We start from the raw sequence: 19,081 nt of genomic DNA on the forward strand, positions 1-19,081 counted from the left end.
AGACAATTCAGACATATTAGTTTGTAATATCAGTAGCTCAGGATGGCAATTTTTACCGAATACATGAAAAGTTTTTACTTGAGTTTATAAAAAATGAATTCATGTATGGTAATGATACTGAATAATTATAATTCTTTTAGCTCTAAGTGCCTACCTAGTTTTTTTTTTTTTTTTTGGTGGTACTGGGGTTCCTGGAAGCCCTTCTATCTCCGGGCTACACTCCCAGACCTATTTTTACATTTTTATTTGGAAACAGGGTCTCCTAAGCCAGCGCGCGCGGCTGGTTTCGAACCTCCGCGATCCTCCTGTCTCTGCCTCCCAAGCGCGGGGATTACAAGCGTGCGCCACCACGCCCGGCGTGCCTACCTAGTTTTGTAAACAAAAAATTCCATCCAATAAGATCCACATAAAAATTAAAAAGCCACTGGGTGTGGTGGCGCACGCTTGTAATCCCCGCACTTGGGAGGCAGAGACAGGAGGATCGCGCAGGTTCGAAGCCAGCTGTGCTGGCTTAGGAGACTCTGTTTCCGAATAAAAAGTATAAAATAGGTCTGGTAGTGTAGCCCAGAGGTAGAAGGGTTTCCAGGAACCGCAGTACCACCACCAAAAAAAAAAAAAAAAAAGAAAAAGAAAAGAAAAAGAAAAACCAATAAAACAAATTGTTTATTTTGGAAAACAAAAACAAACTAAAAACCCCAAAAATCTCATCCAAAAATTTTGGGAATCTGACTAAACATAGTTTTGATATCGTAGGAATCCTAAGCTTAGTTTTAAAAAAGATCATTATAAAGCCGGGCGTAGTGGCGCATGCTTGTAATCCCTGCGCTTGGGAAGCTGAGACAGGAGGATCACACAGGTTCGAAGCTAGTCTCAGCTATTTAGTGAGGCTCTCAGCAACTTAGTGAGACCCTGTTTCCAAATAAAATAAAAAATAGGTCTGGGAGTATAGTCCGGAGGTAGAAAGCCTCTGGGTTCCACCCCAGTACCATAAAAAAATAAATAAAAAATAAAAAAGATCATTATGGTAAATAACTTTTTACAAACCTAATTTAATTGAAGTTAGAGGTGGGGATGGTTGATGATTGTTTCTTCAGTAAAACATTTTGTTAAGCAAAGTCTTTGATTGAAGCTCATTTATTTTATGAAAATGTCATCATCATGGACGGAAGAATTTTTTACTTCTAAGTATTTTGAGTGTCAACTAATCATAATTAGTTTAATTCCATAGTTTTAAAAATATACCAGTTATGCCGGGCGTGGTGGCGCACGCTTGTAATCCCCGCGCTTGGGAGGCAGAGACAGGAGGATCGCGCAGGTTCGAAGCTAGCCCCACGCGCTGGTTTAGGAGACCCTGTTTCCAAATAAAAATGCAAAAATAGGTCTGGGAGTGTAGCCCGGAGGTAGAAGGGCTTCCAGGAACCCCAGTACCACAAAAAAAATATATATATACCAGTTATTAAATATAAATCTATTATAGATCACAAATAACAGAATCAGCAATATTTAAAAGATATTTCCTGAAATTAAGATATTTCTGATGTTCATTTAGCATAATAAACTTAAGAGAAATATATTTACCTTGGATATATTATGTAAATATATTTCAAAAATAGAGAAGGCTAAATATTTGATTAAAAATTTAAAGCAAAGGTACATCTAAAATATAGGTTGAAAATTATGTGCTAAAATATCTTAAAATGTATTTTTGGACTGTGTTAAGAATGAAATAAACTGAAAATTTCCTTCTTGCTGGTCAAAGGGAGGTAAATTGACAATCTAACAAATAAATGTGCTAAGTATTAATCTTGATCATCACATCAGGGGTAGCTTTCCTCCTTTGGTCCCAGTTCTTAAAACACAGGAACTAGTATAGCATACATAACCTTTTTATTTTCAAAGCAAGGACATGTATTTAGGGGAAAATTTAAAAACCATGTATCAACTGAGTGTTTTTACAGGAAAACTTTTGTGAACTGATGTGAAGACAGAGAGTACAGGAGAGCTGGAGTGTGGTGGGAGGGGAGGGATGAGTGAATACCATGCAGGGAAATAAAAGCACAAGATGCTGTATATGTTTATAAAAGTTTATGACTATGTAGCCAATATCTAATTCAAAACCAAGGTCTCTATATGGCTTACACAAACCTTAAACTGGTTCATACATATAAAGCTAAAACCAGAAAACTTGTAGAAAACATCAGGGACTAAGTCTTCATGACCTTGATTTAGAAAAAGCCTACAATCCAAAAAAAAAGTGACAAAGGAAAAAAAAAAAACAGATACATTGGCTTTCCTTGATTTAAATCATTGGGGTTGCAAATAATATCACTAAGAAAAGTGAAAAGATAAACTGGAGAAAGTACTTGAAATTTTATATCTAATGAGGGACGTGTATCCAGAATATGTAAGGAACTCTTGCAACTCAATAAGAAAAAGAATAACCCAATTAAAAATGGAAGAAGACTATCAGGGCATGGAGGTGCGCGCTTATAATCCCAGCATTCGGGAGGCGGAGACAGGAGGATCGTGGTTCAAGACAGCCTTAGCCACTTAGTGAGGCCCTTTGCAGCTCAGTGAGACCCTGTTTCAAAATAAAGAATAAAAAAATAGATCTGGGGGTGTAGCACAGAGGTAGAATGCCCCTGGATCTCATCCCTAGTACTGAAAAAAAAAATGGAGAGGATTTGGATAGACATTTTCCCAAAGATAAACATGGCAAATAGACACACGAAAAGATGTTCAGTGTCATTATAAGGGAGAAGCAAATTGAAACCACAGCGAGATATCACCTTATATACACTAGCAGGACTCTGATAAGAAAAAGTCAGATAATAACAAGTATTGGTGAGGATGTGGAGAAACTGGAACCTTCATATACTGCTAGTGGTGATGTAAAATGGTGCAGCCTCTTTGGCAAATAGTCTAGCAGTTTATCAAGAGATTGAACATTGAGTTACTCAGCAGTTCCATTACTAGGCATATATTCAAGAGAAAAACACATCTACACAAAAACGTGCACACAAATGTTTATAGCAGCATCACTCATGATATCTAAAGAGTGAAATCAACCCAAATGTCCATTAACTGATGAATAAATAAGAAAATGTGATATATCCGTGCCATGGAGTACTACTTGACTATAAAAAAGAGTGAAATTCATTTTTGTTTTATGTTGTAATATGTGTTCATGTACATGTGCTATTATACAGATGAGCCTTGAAAACATTATGCTGAATTAAGTGTCAGTAACAAAACACTATAGATTCTATGTTTTATAGAGGGGTAAGGTGATGATGGGTGAGAGATATGGAAATTCTTTTGAGGCTGATAAAATTATTCTAAAAATTATTGTGGTAATGGTTGCATAGCTCCATCCACCAGTGAATTACAGGCTTAACATTGATGAATTGTATGTTATTTGATTGTATCTCAACAAAGCAGTTTTTTAAAAGAGCCTAAACAAAACAAAAACCGTCATGCACAGTCATCTTCTGGAAAACCACTAATGTCTAACAGTTCTGAGGATGAGTTGGATAGACTGCATCCTCTCACATTCTAGGTTTCTCCTCATGACTTTGATGGGTATGACAGATGCTCTCTTTTGAAGTGACCCAGGATATTCATGTGTGTGTCTGTCCATTTCCCTGGTGCATTCAGGAGGGTAACTTTTGAGTATGGACGGTCAAATATAGATATAGCTCTGCCTCTCAAGCACATAGGAGTCTATGTAAACGTTTTTTGATATAGAGGCCGAGATGTAGCTCAGTGGCAAAGCGCCTGCTTTGCAGGTGCAGCACTCTGGGTTCAATCCTCGGTTCCAAAAAGACACACACACAAAAGCCCCCCTCTGGAAAGTTATTTGATATATTGCTAGTTCTGCACTACCACAATCCAATTTACATCACCATCAGTTTCAATATATTTCCAGAATTCAGCATGAAATAGTATCCAGGCCACACAGCACAATTGTTTAGTATCTTAGTTTCAAAAGCATGAATTGTTTCTATCTGTGCTCCGTACAAATTTGATTTGTCCTTGTATATGTATAGCACTGCCCTAATTATTTGTTCGTACTATTCTGTTCATCTCTTTATCACAATATAATAGCTCTTAACAATGTTGAAGCCATTCAGTTTAGTGAACAAAGAACATGAAGATAAAGAATAAAATACAGAGGAAAATATGTATCTATATATCTGTAATGAACTATTTATATGTAATTCTATTAAAACAAGTCGATATTAATGTAGAGATTTAGGGGAAAGAAATTAAAAAACGAAGAAAGATAAATTTGACAGTGTTTTTCTGTTGTCCACACTGCCCCTGCTTACCTGGAGGATTGTGTTCAAAGCATTACTTTGCAGGCTGTTTGGAACTTGATAAGCATTTTCCTATTAAAATTGGGGCTAAAATCTAGAGCTCAGAAGTTCAGTTAATCCATGTGTATATGAGGAACGAGATGCTGAGTCCCATCAAGGTGAATGGAACATAGCCTCATTTCATTGAAGAGATCAGGATTAGGCACCCACTCTATGCCAGATATTAGTAATGGGTGCTTTTCCATGTTAGATGTGTCTAGGATTACCCATTCTCCAACTGCAGTAAGATGGAGCCGATTCATTACTGCCTTCATTCCATACATATTTTTGGAGCCATTGCTGTAGTTTGACACTATCTAGCTAGGTCTGAGGATGCAGAGAGGGGCCCTGCTCCCACTTTTAAGGAGAGGTCAGCCTACTGGGGGCCAGCCATAAGTAAGCAGAGTTCCAAATGACTTTGGCAAGTGTTTCCATACAGGGATGAACATGGAGTGCAGGGGGAGGAAGAAGGGAATGGAACCCAAGCTCAGGTTTGCTGGGAGGAAGGGAGGTGGCAAGTAGATCCCAAAGAAGGCAAAGCTTTGAAGCATCAGGAAGACAACAGTTCAAGGTGGGAGTGGGAGAGAAGAGGAGATCTGAAGGGAAGGAGAGGGCATGAACACAGAGGCCGACAGGGATTCGAGAAGCAGAGCTGGGTTGAGGGTAGTCTGGAGGAAGCAGGTGGAGGTAGGCGTTGAAGCAGGAATCTGGAGCTCAGGGAGGAAGGGCGGAGCAGCTGTTCTGGTTGTGATTTGGAAGTTGGTAGGGGAAGCACCAGTTGTCTGAGGTTTGCAGAGAGTGGTGCTCGGACTCAGCAAATCTCCAAGGAGCCCCGGTGGGTGCCAAGAGACCACAGGGCAGGTGCATTGGCTGCAGAGGCTGAGGAGATGAACAGAGAGAAGGCAGGGAGACCTGAGGCTCTGTTGCCATGAAGACCAGTGAAGGAAGTGGTCAGTGTGTCCAGTTCCACCAAAAGGAGAGTGAGTGAAATAGCCCGAGAAAGTGTCAATGTAGGTAGCAACAAGGAGGAAGCCACTGCATGCTTTAAACACTTGCTTTTCAGCAACAGCCGGGGCTCAGATACTCTGAGAACACTGCCCCCCGCCCCCAACAGTGAACTTCGGAAATGTGAACTTCTGTGCCCCTTCATCTCAGTTATGGCGGGAGTCCTGTTCACAAAGTCCTTTTAGTTTTCTAGTGTTTCCTTTGCATTTGTGTGATTTTCTTGCCTGTTCTTCAGACATTAGAACCATGTATTATCCTGCAAATTTGCTCTTTAGTATTTTAGAGTAATTCTTGAGTATATGCAAGATTCTGTGTCTTAAAATTATATTTTTTTAGTAACTCTTTCAGGGAAAATGTTTGCATGGCTTTATTAAATATCAACATGTGGTTTGGGATGTCTCTTCTAGAAAACAGGTACACATAATTAGAGTTACCTTATATTGATATTTTCCACATTTATTATACACGGATACACTCTCTTGTTTGAAATTTTACAGTTGAAAATAAAATCCCAAACTGGCATGTTTTTCATATAACTGAATGGAGATGAGATTATTCAGGGCATTTAATCACCTCTCTTTGTGTGAATTTTCATGTTTTAATTGTTAATGTATCCCATTGCAGGGTGTCCCGGGCTCTACTGGGGTACTCAATAATATATGGTATTGTACTATTTGCCTCTTCAAAGCCAAGTATATCCTGAAGCCCAGTATATCCCAGTGTATCCTGAAACATTATCTTGTATTAGTATATCCAACAATGGGCCTGGCATATTTAAGTTACTAACCCATTTGGGCTGTTTCTGATGTCTTAAGTCATCCTGACTTTGCTGTTGTCTTTGTGGTCCTCCAACACCTTTCTGTTGGTTATCTGTAGTGAGCTGAGGGTAAGGGTCTGATTTTGTTCACTATTGTATGCCAGATGTCAGCCATATGCCTGGCACATCGTAGGAATTTTTCTTCCAATTGATTTTTCTCCTACATTGCTTTCAGGCTTGTTTATAGCTCCACTCCACTGTGACTGATCTGGGTGTAGGCAGGGCTTTTACAGGGCCCAACTATGGCCAGTAGTTTCACTTTACAAATGTCTCTGATCAGTGGATTTTGCTATCTGTACTGCAGTGTTCAGAATCTGAGATCACTTCGGGCCCATCAGGAGAGAGTGCGGTACTAGTGAGAAGCCTGCGCTTTGGGCATAGAAAGGAAAAGTCATGGTGGCCTGCATTCCATGGTTTTGTCAATCCTAGCTCTTGTGGATAAGCAAGGACTCCCTCAGATCCCACGTTGATTCCTGTTTGCTCTGCAATTCCTATTTTGAAGCCCAGCCCCTCTCTAGCCTTCAGAGTTCTCTGGCTCCTGAGAAGTGGAACAATGGCATTTATACTTTATATTTACCAAGGAGAATAGAGTGAGGAGAGGATGCAGGCTTGGAAGTCAGAAAGATCTTAAGTGTTGCTTTACTTTTCTAGGCCTCGAAAACTTCATCTCGAGTAAAGAGTACAATAAATAGCTAGCTCTGAGCACTTTCTAAATTTTAAATGGGATATTGTATGTCATATGATTGGTACAATCTGCAGATTTAACCCCCATGGATCAAAAATAATCTGGGGGTGGAGGGTTGCGTCTGTACTGAGCATGTTCAGACTTTTTAAAAATAATTATTCCCTTTACAATACAAAACATTTACATTTTATTAATTATTATAAATAATTCATATATGGGAGGATGAGCATGGGTAATATGCAAGTGCTATGCAACCTTATGGAAGGGATTGGAGTACACTCAGATTTTGTATCCATGGGAGAAATATGGAATCAATACCCATTAGGATAATGATGGACAGTTATATGTTGAAGTGCTTAATAAATGTCTCTTGAATCATTTTTTGCCTACAAAATTTTCATTATTATTATTATTTGTTTTAGACAACAGCTTTATAAGAAAAAGCAGAGATCATTATTCCCTATGAAAAAATGGAAGCTCAGAGAAGTCAAATAACAGTTGGCAAATCACATACATAGCTAATAAGTGGCAGAATCAGGACTCTAATTTAGGTCGTTTGATTCCAAATCCTTTACTCCTCACCTCAGCTTTTCAGTGAAGAAAACAATATCTGGATGTAAAGGGGAGTTGGTTGTAGTTCAGTTGAAGTCAGATAATGCTTTCAGCATGTTGATACCACTTTAGCTTGGGTTCAGAATGGCCTAAGACTGACTGCCTATAGGATCTCTAGGTATTCAGCGAAGAGGCCTGGGATGGTTTGGTCAATATGAATAAAATGCTATGGAGTCAGGGAATAGTCAGGACATTTAGGTGTGTCAGATTCTTCTAGAATCATAATAATTTTCTAAGTTGAGAGGGTCTCAAAAAGATTGATTTATTAATACTGGATATTCTTTGTGTTTGTTAGGTTATAGGGGGTGGTATCAGCTATGTGTGAGGATACAAGGACATGGTTGGGGAATGAAATATTAAGTAAATAAAATGTTAATAAAAATTTAAATAGATATCAATAATGAAAACATAAGGCAGTGCATATTATGTTTACTGAATTTTATGCATTTTTTGTGGTACTAGAGATTGAACCCATGAGCATTCTACCTTTGAGATATACCACCAGTCCTATTTATTATTATTATTATTATTATTATTATTATTATTTTATTATTATTTGTGTGTGTTACACTGGGAATTGAACCATGGGCATTCTGCCTTTGAACTACACTCCTAACCCTATTTTATTTTATTTTTAAATTTTGAAACAGGGTTTCATTAAGTAGCAGACAGCCTCACTAAATTTGTTGAGGCTATGTATGAAACTGCAATCCTTCTGTCTCAGCTTCCCAAGTACTAAGATTATAAGAATGCACCACCACTCCCAGCTTTACTTTTCTATTTTGCAACAGGGTCTCACTAAGTTGTGGAGGTCCTGGTTAAGTTGCTGAGGCTGGTCACAAACCTGCGATCCTCATGTGTCAGCCTCCCAAGTACTGGGATTATAAGTAGGGCTGGGGATGTATCTCCGTGGTAAAATGCTTGTCTAACATGTGTAAGGCCCTAAGTTCGATCCCCAGTACTGAAAAAAAAAAATGCAGACAGCATTTATTATAGGAATTTAGAACAGAGAGTGGTGCAAATATCTTTGGCCAGCATCTCATAATTATGTGTTAATTAACAGAGGCAAATCTAGAATTGGAATTTCTTAACTATGACCTACAATGCTCTTTGCACTTTAGTACTATATTTGAATTCTGGGTGCAAGTGATAGAAAATAATTCTAAAGTACCTTAAACCTACACACACACACACACACACACACACACACACACACACACACACACGTTTATTGGCCCACATAAGTGAAAAGTCCAGTGGGTACTGGGTATAAGAGTGATTGTTTCTAGTTCAGAAAGTTCGTATTAGAAATTCAGTTTTTTTCATTCTTTTATATGTTTATCGGCACATTGTAATTGTATATATACAGAGGCATAGAGTGATGGGAACAGACATGCACCCAGCACTTGGAGCGTTTCCTTCCAGATCTCAGCCCCTCCCCTTATCTGTAGCTGTCACTGAGATCTGTTTTGGTAAGTCCATTTGCATACATGGCATTATTCTTGCTGCAGCTTTTATTCAGTGTTGGCTTCTTTTTTCAGTTGGCTTTCCCCGTGTGATGGTATCTACGGGACTGTGGTCTACATGTGTATCAAGCTGCAAGTGTGTGTTTGTGGGGGGCTCTTTCTCAGTATTTCCAGCCAGACCTCAAGGATGGCCATCACTGGCCAGGCTTTAGTCAGTATCCACTCTAACAAGAAGAATGGAGGGGTCATTTTACTCAAACCTCTTGAATTGAGATTTTTGAGAGGACTGTTTTCCTGAAAGAAAATGAGGATGTTGTTCCTAAAAGAGAAGGAAAAAAAAAAAAGATGCTAAAAGGTCAAAATTAACATGCCTGCTACAACACCTACATAAAACTTGGAACATTTTACAAAGAGATTTAAATAAAGAGAACCCAAGTCTTTGTGATGCAGGGGCTCTCCATCCCTTTGTGTGGATCAAGATCTCTAGCTGGCGTTTTTCTTCTGCTTGCAGGACTTACTTTAACATTTCTTATTTTGCAGGTTTTGCAGTGATGAATTCTCTCTGAAAAGTCTTTGCTTTGCCTGCCTGTTCAGAAGTTATTTTCTCTGGGTATAGAATTCTGTCAGCTTTTCCTTTGAGCCCTTAAAACATACTGCTTCACTGTGAGATTTCACAATGAGAAATTTGCTGTCATCCTCATCAATGTTCCTCTCTACATAAAGAGTCTTTTTTTTTTTTTTACCCTTTGGCTACATAAAAAATAGACTTTTTTAAAGAGTTATTTTAGTTTTACTGAAATAGTGAACAAAGAGCACCAAGAGTTTTCATATACTGTATTTCCTCCTACCTTGTTTTTCATATTATTAATTGCTTGGATTGGGGTGCGTTTGTTATGATTGTTGAACAAGTATTGATTCATTGTTAATGACTTAAAGTCCATAGTTTACATTAGTGTTTTGTTCTTTGTGTTTTTCCCCAGATATTTAAACTGCTTTAATTTTTGATTATCATATATTATGTATATATTAAAGAGGTTAAGTGTTGTATTTCAGTATATACATATAGTGTGCACTGATCAAATCCAGCTTTCCTTTGTCCCGTGCTCACCCTTCCTGCTGAACCTCTAGTAATCACTATTCTACATTCAGGTCAATTTTTCCTTTTTTAAACTCCTACATATGAAAGATAATATACTTGTCTTTCTCTGTCTGGCTTATTTTGCTTGGCATAATGTCCTCTAATACTATATATTTTGCTGCAAATAACAGGATTTTATTCTTCTTTATGGTGGAATAATATTCCAGTGTGTGTGTGTGTGTGTGTGTGTGTGTGTGTGTGTGTGTGTGTTATAGTTAGGTATAAAATGTCCCCTAAAGAGCTCATTTATTAGTGTTTGGAGCTGATGTAATTGAGTCATGAGGGTTGTAATCCCAGAAATGAATTGTAAATTGTAAATCTACTGTAATGGATTCAGCTGGTGGTACCCAGCAGGCAGGGTATGGCTAGAAGTGGTACCCTGTAGTGCAGCCTAGGGATTGTACAAATGGTTCCTCCTCCCCCTGATGGTTCTCTTGCTTCTGTCCTCCATGATGTGAAGAGCACAGCCCATTGCTCTCCCTCTGCCTCCTGCATCCATGCCCTGAGACCTAAGAGATCCCCAGGCTCACATGCACTGAGCCCCAAACTGTAAGAAAATAAATCTTTTTTTCTCTAACATGGTCAAAGAAATCTTTAGATTATAGCTGCAAGAATGCTGACAAGAGCAGTGTGTGTGTGTGTGTGTGTGTGTGTGTGTGTGTGTGTGTGTGTGTGCCACATTAAAAAAAATCTATTTTTCTTCTGTTGTGGGTACCTAGCCTGATCTCATATCTTTGTCATTGTGAATAGTGCAGCAGTTAACATGGGCGCGCAGGTATCTCTGTGACATGCTGATTTCATCTGCCTTGGATATATCTGGCTCATATGGTAGATCTATTTTTAATCTTTTGAGGAAACTCCATTCAGTTTTCCATAATGGTTGTACTAATTTACATTTCCATCAACAGTGCATGAGAGTTTCTTTTCCTCCACACTCTTGTCATCATTTGTTTTTGCTTTTCTCATAATAGCTATTCTAAGTGGTCTGAGAAATCTTATTGTAGTTTTGATTTTAATTTCTTTGATGACTAATGATAGCGATCATTTTTAAAAGATATTTTTGGCCATTTGCGTTTCATCTTTTGAGATGTAACTATTTTAGTCAGCTTTCTAACCACTGTGATCAAAATACCAGACAAGCACAACTTAGAGGAAGAAAGGTCTATTTGACTCCCAGTTTCAGGGGTTTCAGAGGCCATTATTGGTTAGCCAGCTTGCAGAGGCAGGGTGTTAGGACATGGCAGAGGAGCAACAAGCTGCCTTAGCTCATGGTTGAAGGAAGAGGGCGTGTGTGTGTGTGTGTGTGTGTGTGTGTGTGTGTGTGTGAGTGAGAGAGAGAGAGAGAGAGAGAGAGAGAGAGAGAGAGAGAGAAAAGAAGAAGAAGAAGAAGAAGAAGAAGAAGAGGAGGAGGAGGGGGAGGAGGAGGGGGAGGAGGAGAGGGAGAGGGAGAGGGGAGGAGAGGGAGAGATAGAACGAACTGTATATGGCCCTAGTGATCCACCTCCTCTAGTAATGTCCCACCTCTGAACTTGGCTGCATTGCCTACATATGAGGTTTGGGGGGAATTTTAAATTTAAACCATAAGAGTATCTACTCAGATAATTTTCCCATTTTTAATTATATTATTTATTCTTTTTTTTAGTTCCTGTGGATTGTAGACTTCAGGGAATTTGACTTGATGTGCTCAGTTATAGTTTTCACCATTTTTATTGGGCCTAATGTGAGCTGAAATTGGTGGGTTTATAATTTTCATCAATACAGAGAAAAACAGACCATTTTCTTCAGATATTTTTCCCGCCCCCTGGGCCTTCTCTTTTTCAGACGTTTTTGCAGATCTGCTCTAAACTCTTTATTATTGATGTGTGTGTGTGTGTGTGTGTGTGTGTGTGTGTGTGTGTGTGTTTCTGGGGGTTGAACCTAGGGACATTTTACCTCAGAGTTACATCCCAGCCCTCTGTTATTTATTTATTTATTTTTAACTTTGAGACAGGGTTCCACTAATTGCTGAGAGTCTCACTACATTGCTGAGGCTATCCTCGAACCTACAGATCCTCTTGTCTCAGTAGTGGGATCCTCCCAAGTCTTGGGATTGCAGGCAGGCACCACCACACCCACCAATGAATTTGTTTTCAATACATTCTGAATTTTGTTTGCTGATGTTTAATTTAGGGTTCTTGTAAGTAGGATAAGTGAGATTGATCTGCATAAATTACCTTCCTTGGGTTTATACTGTTCTCATAAAATGATTGGAAAATTTCCCTTTTTAAAAGTTTATATAAAGAACAGTTAGTTATTCTTTCAATGTGGAAAAAAGTCAGATGAAACCATCTAGAAGTGATGAGTCTCTTTTGGAACTTTTGTCTCTAAATCTTAGGTCTTTTACTAGTTACTGGTGTATATGTTTTCAATTTTTTGTTCTTAAAATTGTTTAGGCTCACCTTTTATGATATTTATTTATTTATTCATTTATTTTTGTGGTAATAGGGATTGAATTCAGGGGTATTTTGCTTCTGAGCTATACTCCCAGCCCTATTTTTTTGGAATAGGGTCTAAGTTACTAAGGCTGGCAGTGAGCCAGTGATTCTCCTGTCCTAGTCTCCCAAGTACTAGAATTACAGGCGTGCACCACTACATCCAACTTCTCTTATGATTTTTAAAAGTCCAGTGTATTGCCAGGCGTGGTGGTGCACGCTTGTAATCGTCGCACTTGGGAGGCGGAGACAGGAGGATCGCACAGATTTGAAGCTAGCCTCGCTGGCTTAAGAAACCCTGTTTCCAAATTTAAAAAAATATAAAATAGGTCTGGGAGTATAGCCTGGAGGAGAAGGGTTTCCAGGAACCCCGGTACCACCAAAAAAAAAAAAAAAAAAAGTCCATTTGTAGTTGCTTCAGTCAGTCATGGCAGTTATTTATCTTTAGAAGACACAGTTTTTATGTGTTCTTTATGTTAGTTTTATTCATAATTAGCACTTAATAATTAACTGCATTTATTAATTATTTGGTTTATTAATTATACATTATTAATATTTGGTTTATCCTTTATGTTTGTTCTTGGTGTTTTGCTTTGGTTTAAACTATTAGCTGTTAACATCTTGAATAAACTATTATATTAAATTTTTAATCTTTTTCTTGCTTTTTAATATATGAATTAAATTAATCTATGAATTTTATTTTCTTCTTTTTTGTGGTGCTGAAAATTAAATCAGGTGCCTTATGCATGCTAGGTGAGTGTTATAACACTGAGCCACATCTCTGAATTCCTTTTACCACTTTGTGTCCCACAAGTATAGGATATGTGGTATGTTCATTATTTTTCAGTTATAAATATTTTATCATTCCAAGTAGGATTTCTTCTTTGACCTACAAACTGTTTTTAAATGTGGTTTCTAAAATCATTTTTATAATTTTTAGAGTATTTTATTTCTAATGGTATAAAAATTAGAATGTGGTCTACCCATATTTTTGAAGTTTCCTTTGTGGCCTAATACATGACTAACTTTTGTAAATCTTTCACAAATGCTTGAAATTAATGCATATTCTTTGGTTTTTTCAATCCCTCTAAGGGATATATATATATCTCCTAATCCTGATGGGCTTATTTTTTTTTTTTTTTTGATACTGGGGATTGAACCCAGGGGCATTCCACCTCCAAGATATTTTTTAAAAATATTATATTATTATTATATTCTACCGCAAGCCCTCTTTTTAAAAATTTTATTTTGAAATGGTCTCACTAGGTTGATGAAAGTCTCACTACTCGCTGAGGCTGTCCTTGAACCTGTGATCCTCCTGTTTCAGCCTTCCAGGTGGGGCTTTTGGGAAGTGATTAAGTCATGGAGGTAGAGCCCTTGTGAGTGGCATTAGTGTCTTTATAAGAAAAAGCCAGAGAGCTAAGCAGCTCTTTTTCTACCCTTGAGAACAAAAAGAGAGATGAGTAGTCTCCACCCCAATAGAGAGCACACCAGAACCAGAACCTTCAGCACTCTCATCTCAGAAACCCAGACTCCAGAACTATGAGAAATAACTTTCTTCTGTTTATAAGCCACCAAGTCAATGATACTTTGTTATGGAAATATGAGTTAAGACAGAGATTGGTATAGAGAAGGAGTGATATTGGTATAAAAATACCTAAAAATGTGAAAGTAGTTTGGAGCTGGGTAGTGGGTGGAGGCTGGAAGACTTTTGAAGTGCACTCTACATGAAGGCAAGATTGTCCCTATGACTATGAGCCACACTATGATGGAGACTATAATGCACTAATAAAAGTATTAAAACATGATTATGAAGGAACTTTTTTTTGGTGGTACTGGGGTTCCTGGAAGTCCTTCTACCTCCGGGCTACACTCCCAGACCTATTTTTACATTTTTATTTGGAAACAGGGTCTCCTAAGCCAGCGCGCGCGGCTGGCTTCGAACCTGCACGATCCTCCTGTCTCTGCCTCCCAAGCGCGGGGATGACAAGCGTACGCCACCACGCCCGGCTTCTATAAAGGAACTTTAAAAGTAATTCTGATAAGGGCTCAGAAAGAAGGGAGGAGGGCTTCCGTCTTTTTAGAGATTATATAATCTTGTAAGATGTCAGTATGAATGTGGACAGTAAAGTGCATTCTGCTGAGGTCTCAGATGGAAATGAAGATATTATCAGACTGCAGAGAAAAGGTGATCTTTGTTATAAAATGTCAAAGAACTTCAAGTAATTATATGCATATACTTATGTTTTGGGGAGAGTAGAACTTGGGAACAATGAAATTGGGTATTTAGCTGAGGAGATTTTTGAGCAAAGTGCTGAAAGAAGGGCTTAGTTCCTCTTGACTGTTTATAGGAAAATGTGAGGCAATGACTTGAAAATGCAGTTATTAAACAAACAAAAAACTAGAACTTGAAAGGTCTGGAAAATTTCCTGCCCAACCATACTTTAAAAGTTGAGAAAGTGTGTTCAGAAGAGATTGTTATGGATGTGGCCAAGTGATACAGCAGTAAGTGTGGGTGTGGATTTTAGGCTTAATCACCTAGTTAGGAAAGTTGCTAGTTTGAACTGAAAAAGAAAGAGATGAGAAGGAATGAAAGAAGCTCTTGGACTTCATGGACTGTGCAGGATGGGACCATACGGCCCTTCATCTATGAATATGTGTTCTTCAAGACAAAGGAATAATGGCCCAGGAGGCAATTCAGAGATCACTGGGGTTATCTCCTCTCTTTAAAAAGGAGGAATAGGTGTCTTGCTTTGAACAGATCTTCTGGCCACCAAAACCAAAATGTGAGGAATAGAGTCACTAGTGGAGTCCTGGGGTACAGCCCCTGCCTGGCAGAGTTATGAGAGCAGGATTTCCACCTTTGTGAGCCCAGAAAGGGGGACCTTGTGGTTTTAGAAGGTGAGACAGTCAGAGAAGAGCTCATGAAATTTCTCTTGTGAAGATATGGACTTGCTGGGGACCTGTCATCCTTTTCTCCTTTTCCCCTTCTCCCATTTAGAATGGAAATGACTACCTTACACCTTTTCCGACCACAGTATTTTGAGAGCACCATTACTAGTATGATTTCATAGGTTCACAACTGGATAAGAGTTTTACTTTAAAATGATTGGTACATCATCATACCTTAGATGGTATTATATAAGATGATTATATTAGATGATTTAGATGGTATTTATAAGAGACTTTGGACTTTAGAATTGATGGTAAAATAAGTGAAGACATTGGTGCTATTAGAAAGGCTATTATATTAATTTTGCATGCAAGAAAAACATAAATTTTGAGGGTCCAGGGAGAGAATGTTACAGATTAAATATTTGTGTCCGCTTCTTTCCAGATTTGTATGTGGCAACCCTAATCTCAATGTGATGGTATGTCGAGCTGAGTCTCTTGGGAGGTAATTTTTCCTTGAAGATAAAGCCCTTATGAGTGAGATTAGTGATGCTTTCCCTAATATGTGAAAGCTAGGGAGAAATGGGTAACAGGAGGAACTCTAGATGAAGAAGGAGATCCTATAGAGGAGCAAATAAGGCGACCTAACTGAGGGGATGGGAGGGGGGAAGAGGGAAACTCTCTAAAGCACATGATGAACTTAAACATATCAATCACTAAGCCAAGCATGGGAAGGAGGGAAGGAGGGAATGGGGTGGGGATTGGGTAAGGGCTAATTGGGTGAGGTTTGAATGTATGTATCCCCATCTTGTATTCTAGTAAGATGTATAACTACAATGCACCAATAAAAAAAATTTTTTAAAAGAGGCCAGAAAACTAACTTCCATTGTGAGGGTACAACAGAAAGTTGACAGTCTTGAAACCTGAAGGGCTCTTATCAGAGCCTGAACTGCTATCCTGACTTTAGACATCTAGACTCTAGAACTATGAGAAATAAATTTCTGTTTTTTGTAGGTCACAGTATCTCTGATACTTTGTTATAACACCTCAGACTGATAAGACATGGGGTGAGCTCATCTTCAGCAGGGGTGTCTTTGTGCTTGCATGGTTGTGAATGGTGTGATCCTGTGCTCCTGGGTCTTTAGAAATGTCCTTACAGAACATTTGACATTTGATTTCATAGGTCTTAATCAACTTTCTTATTAACTTACTGGCTTTAGATTACTGCACCATGCTGATATTTTATCTTTGTGAGAAAGTCTTGAGGCTTTTATTTCTTATAGGATATTTTTTCTATCTATACTTTCTCTATAAAAACTGTTATTTAGTATTTTTTTATCTATTTCAGTCTATTTTCACCCATAGCTAGGCCATTTCTCTGGATCCACAAAATTTTACTAGTGTCCTATTAAAGGACAGAAGGCTTTATTAAAGAGTAGTAGACTTCTACTATAGTCCTGAATCTAGCCTTGCGTGAATTCAAGGTTATTAATATTCTAGGTACCAGTTTATGTGATCTGCAAACAAGTTGGTTCCCCTTCTGTGCTAAAACATACTATCGTTCCAAATTTACCAGCAGTTGTATGTTTATATATGCAGAAGATCTCTATCTGGACTACAGTTTCCATATTGCAGGATACAAAAACTGGTATAAATTTTATAGATGAAAAAGTTACTCAAAGTCAGTAATTGAAAAATATCAGAGATTAAGCCGGGCGTGGTGGCGCACGCTTGTAATCCCTGCACTTGGGAGGCTGAGACAGGAGGATCACACAGGTTCAAAGCCAGCCTCAGCTACTTACTGAGGCTCTCAGTAACTTAGTGAGACCCTGTTTCCAAAAATAGGTCTGGGAGTATAGCCTGGAGGTAGAAAGCCTCTGGGTTCCACCCCCAGTACCACAAAAAAAAGAGAAAAATATCAGAGATTAAAACCTATATATTTACTTGGTTCTGTTTGTTGCCTGGCTTCTATATCATCACATTTGTGATGATTAATTTCATGTGTCAACTTGACTGGGTCCTGGGATGCCCACATATTTGCTTGAACATTATTCTGTTTGTGTATCTGTGAGGATGTTTCTGGACAAGATTAACATTTGAATTGGTATATTAAAGCAGATTGCCCTTCATAATATAAGTGAACCTCATCCAGCCAACTGAAGTCTGAATAGAACAGAAACTAAGCCAGAGAAACCTTCAATTTCATGACTTCATGAGTTGGGATATCAGTCTTCTCTTGCTTTCAGGCTGGAAATTTCTTTTTTTTTTAATTTTTTATTGGTGCATTATAGTCATACATCTTACTAGGATACAAGATGGTGGAGACATACATGCACACATCACCCAGTTAGCCTTTACCCAATTTCCACCCCCTTTCCCCCACCCCTCCTTCTCATGTTAGGCTTAGTGATTGACATTGATATGTTTGTTAAAGTACATCACGTGCATTAGAGAATTTGCCTCTTCCCCCCCCTCAATCACCTCAGTTGACTCACCTTATTTGCTCATCTACAGTATCTCCTTTTTCATCTAGAGTTCCGCCTATGACCCATTTTTTCCCTAGCTTCCACATATTAGGGAGATTATCTGATTTCTTATTTTTTGTGACTGACTAATCTCACTTAGTATAATGTCCTCCAGTTCCATTCATTTCTCTGTAAATGATGTGTGTTTTCCTATATGGCTGAGTAAAATTATATTGTGTACATATCCCACAGTTTTTAATCTGTTCATCTGTTGATGGGCATCTTGGCTGGTTCTATTGTTTGGCAATGGTGAATTGTGCAGCTATGAACATAGATATGCATGCATTAGTTTGGTAGTTTGGTTTCCATTCTTTTGGGTAGATACCCAGAAGTGGTATTGCTGGATCATATGGTAAGGTCGTTCCCATTCTTAGGATCCTCCATACTATTTTCCAAAGTGGTTGCACTAATTTGCAATCCCACCAACAATGTATTAGAGTTCCCACTTCTTCACATCCTCACCAGCATTTGTTGTTGTTTGTGTTTTGAATAATTGACATTCTAGTTGGAGTTAGGTGAAATATCAGAGTAGTTTTGATTTGCATCTCTCTGATGGCCAATGATGTTCAGCATTTTATGCATTTATTGGCCATTTGAATTTCTTCTTTCATCAAGTGTCTGTTTCCTTCACTTGCTCATTTTTACACAAGCAATAACAAATTCTGGTGAGGATGTGGAGAAATGGAAACTCTAATACATTGTTAGTGGCATTGCAAATTAGTGCAACCACTTTGGAAAACAGTGGAGGACTAATATCTGGAATATACAGAGAACTCAAGAAACTCAGCACTAAGAAGACAAATAACCCAATTAAAAAAATGGAAATTTCTTCATTGACTCTCCTGGTTCTGGTTCCATGGACTCTGAACAGAACTATACCACTGGCTCTCCTGGATCTCTAGCTTGTTGACTGCAGATCTTGGGACTTACCTGCTTCCATAATTGCATAAGCTAATTCTTCTAATAAATCTTTGCCTGCATATACACTCAGCCCTCCATATTTGTGGGTTCTGTATCTAAGGACTCAACCAAATAAAGATTGAAAATATGTAAAACAAAAATTTAGAAAGTTCCCTCCAAAACTTAATATTTTTACATGCTGAGAACTATGC

The 19,081-nt window shown here is 38.3% G+C and overlaps 1 protein-coding gene across 1 annotated transcript in view; it reads left to right on the top strand.

The window, feature by feature from the left end:
• Positions 1-19,081, top strand: part of SYT16 (synaptotagmin 16) — a gene marked incomplete at its 3' end in the record, with an annotated part of 114,408 nt that overhangs the window by 46,872 nt on the left and 48,455 nt on the right.

This window comes from Muscardinus avellanarius (genome assembly GCF_963383645.1).
Source record: "Muscardinus avellanarius genome assembly, chromosome: 12".
Taxonomy (NCBI): Eukaryota; Metazoa; Chordata; class Mammalia; order Rodentia; family Gliridae; genus Muscardinus; species Muscardinus avellanarius.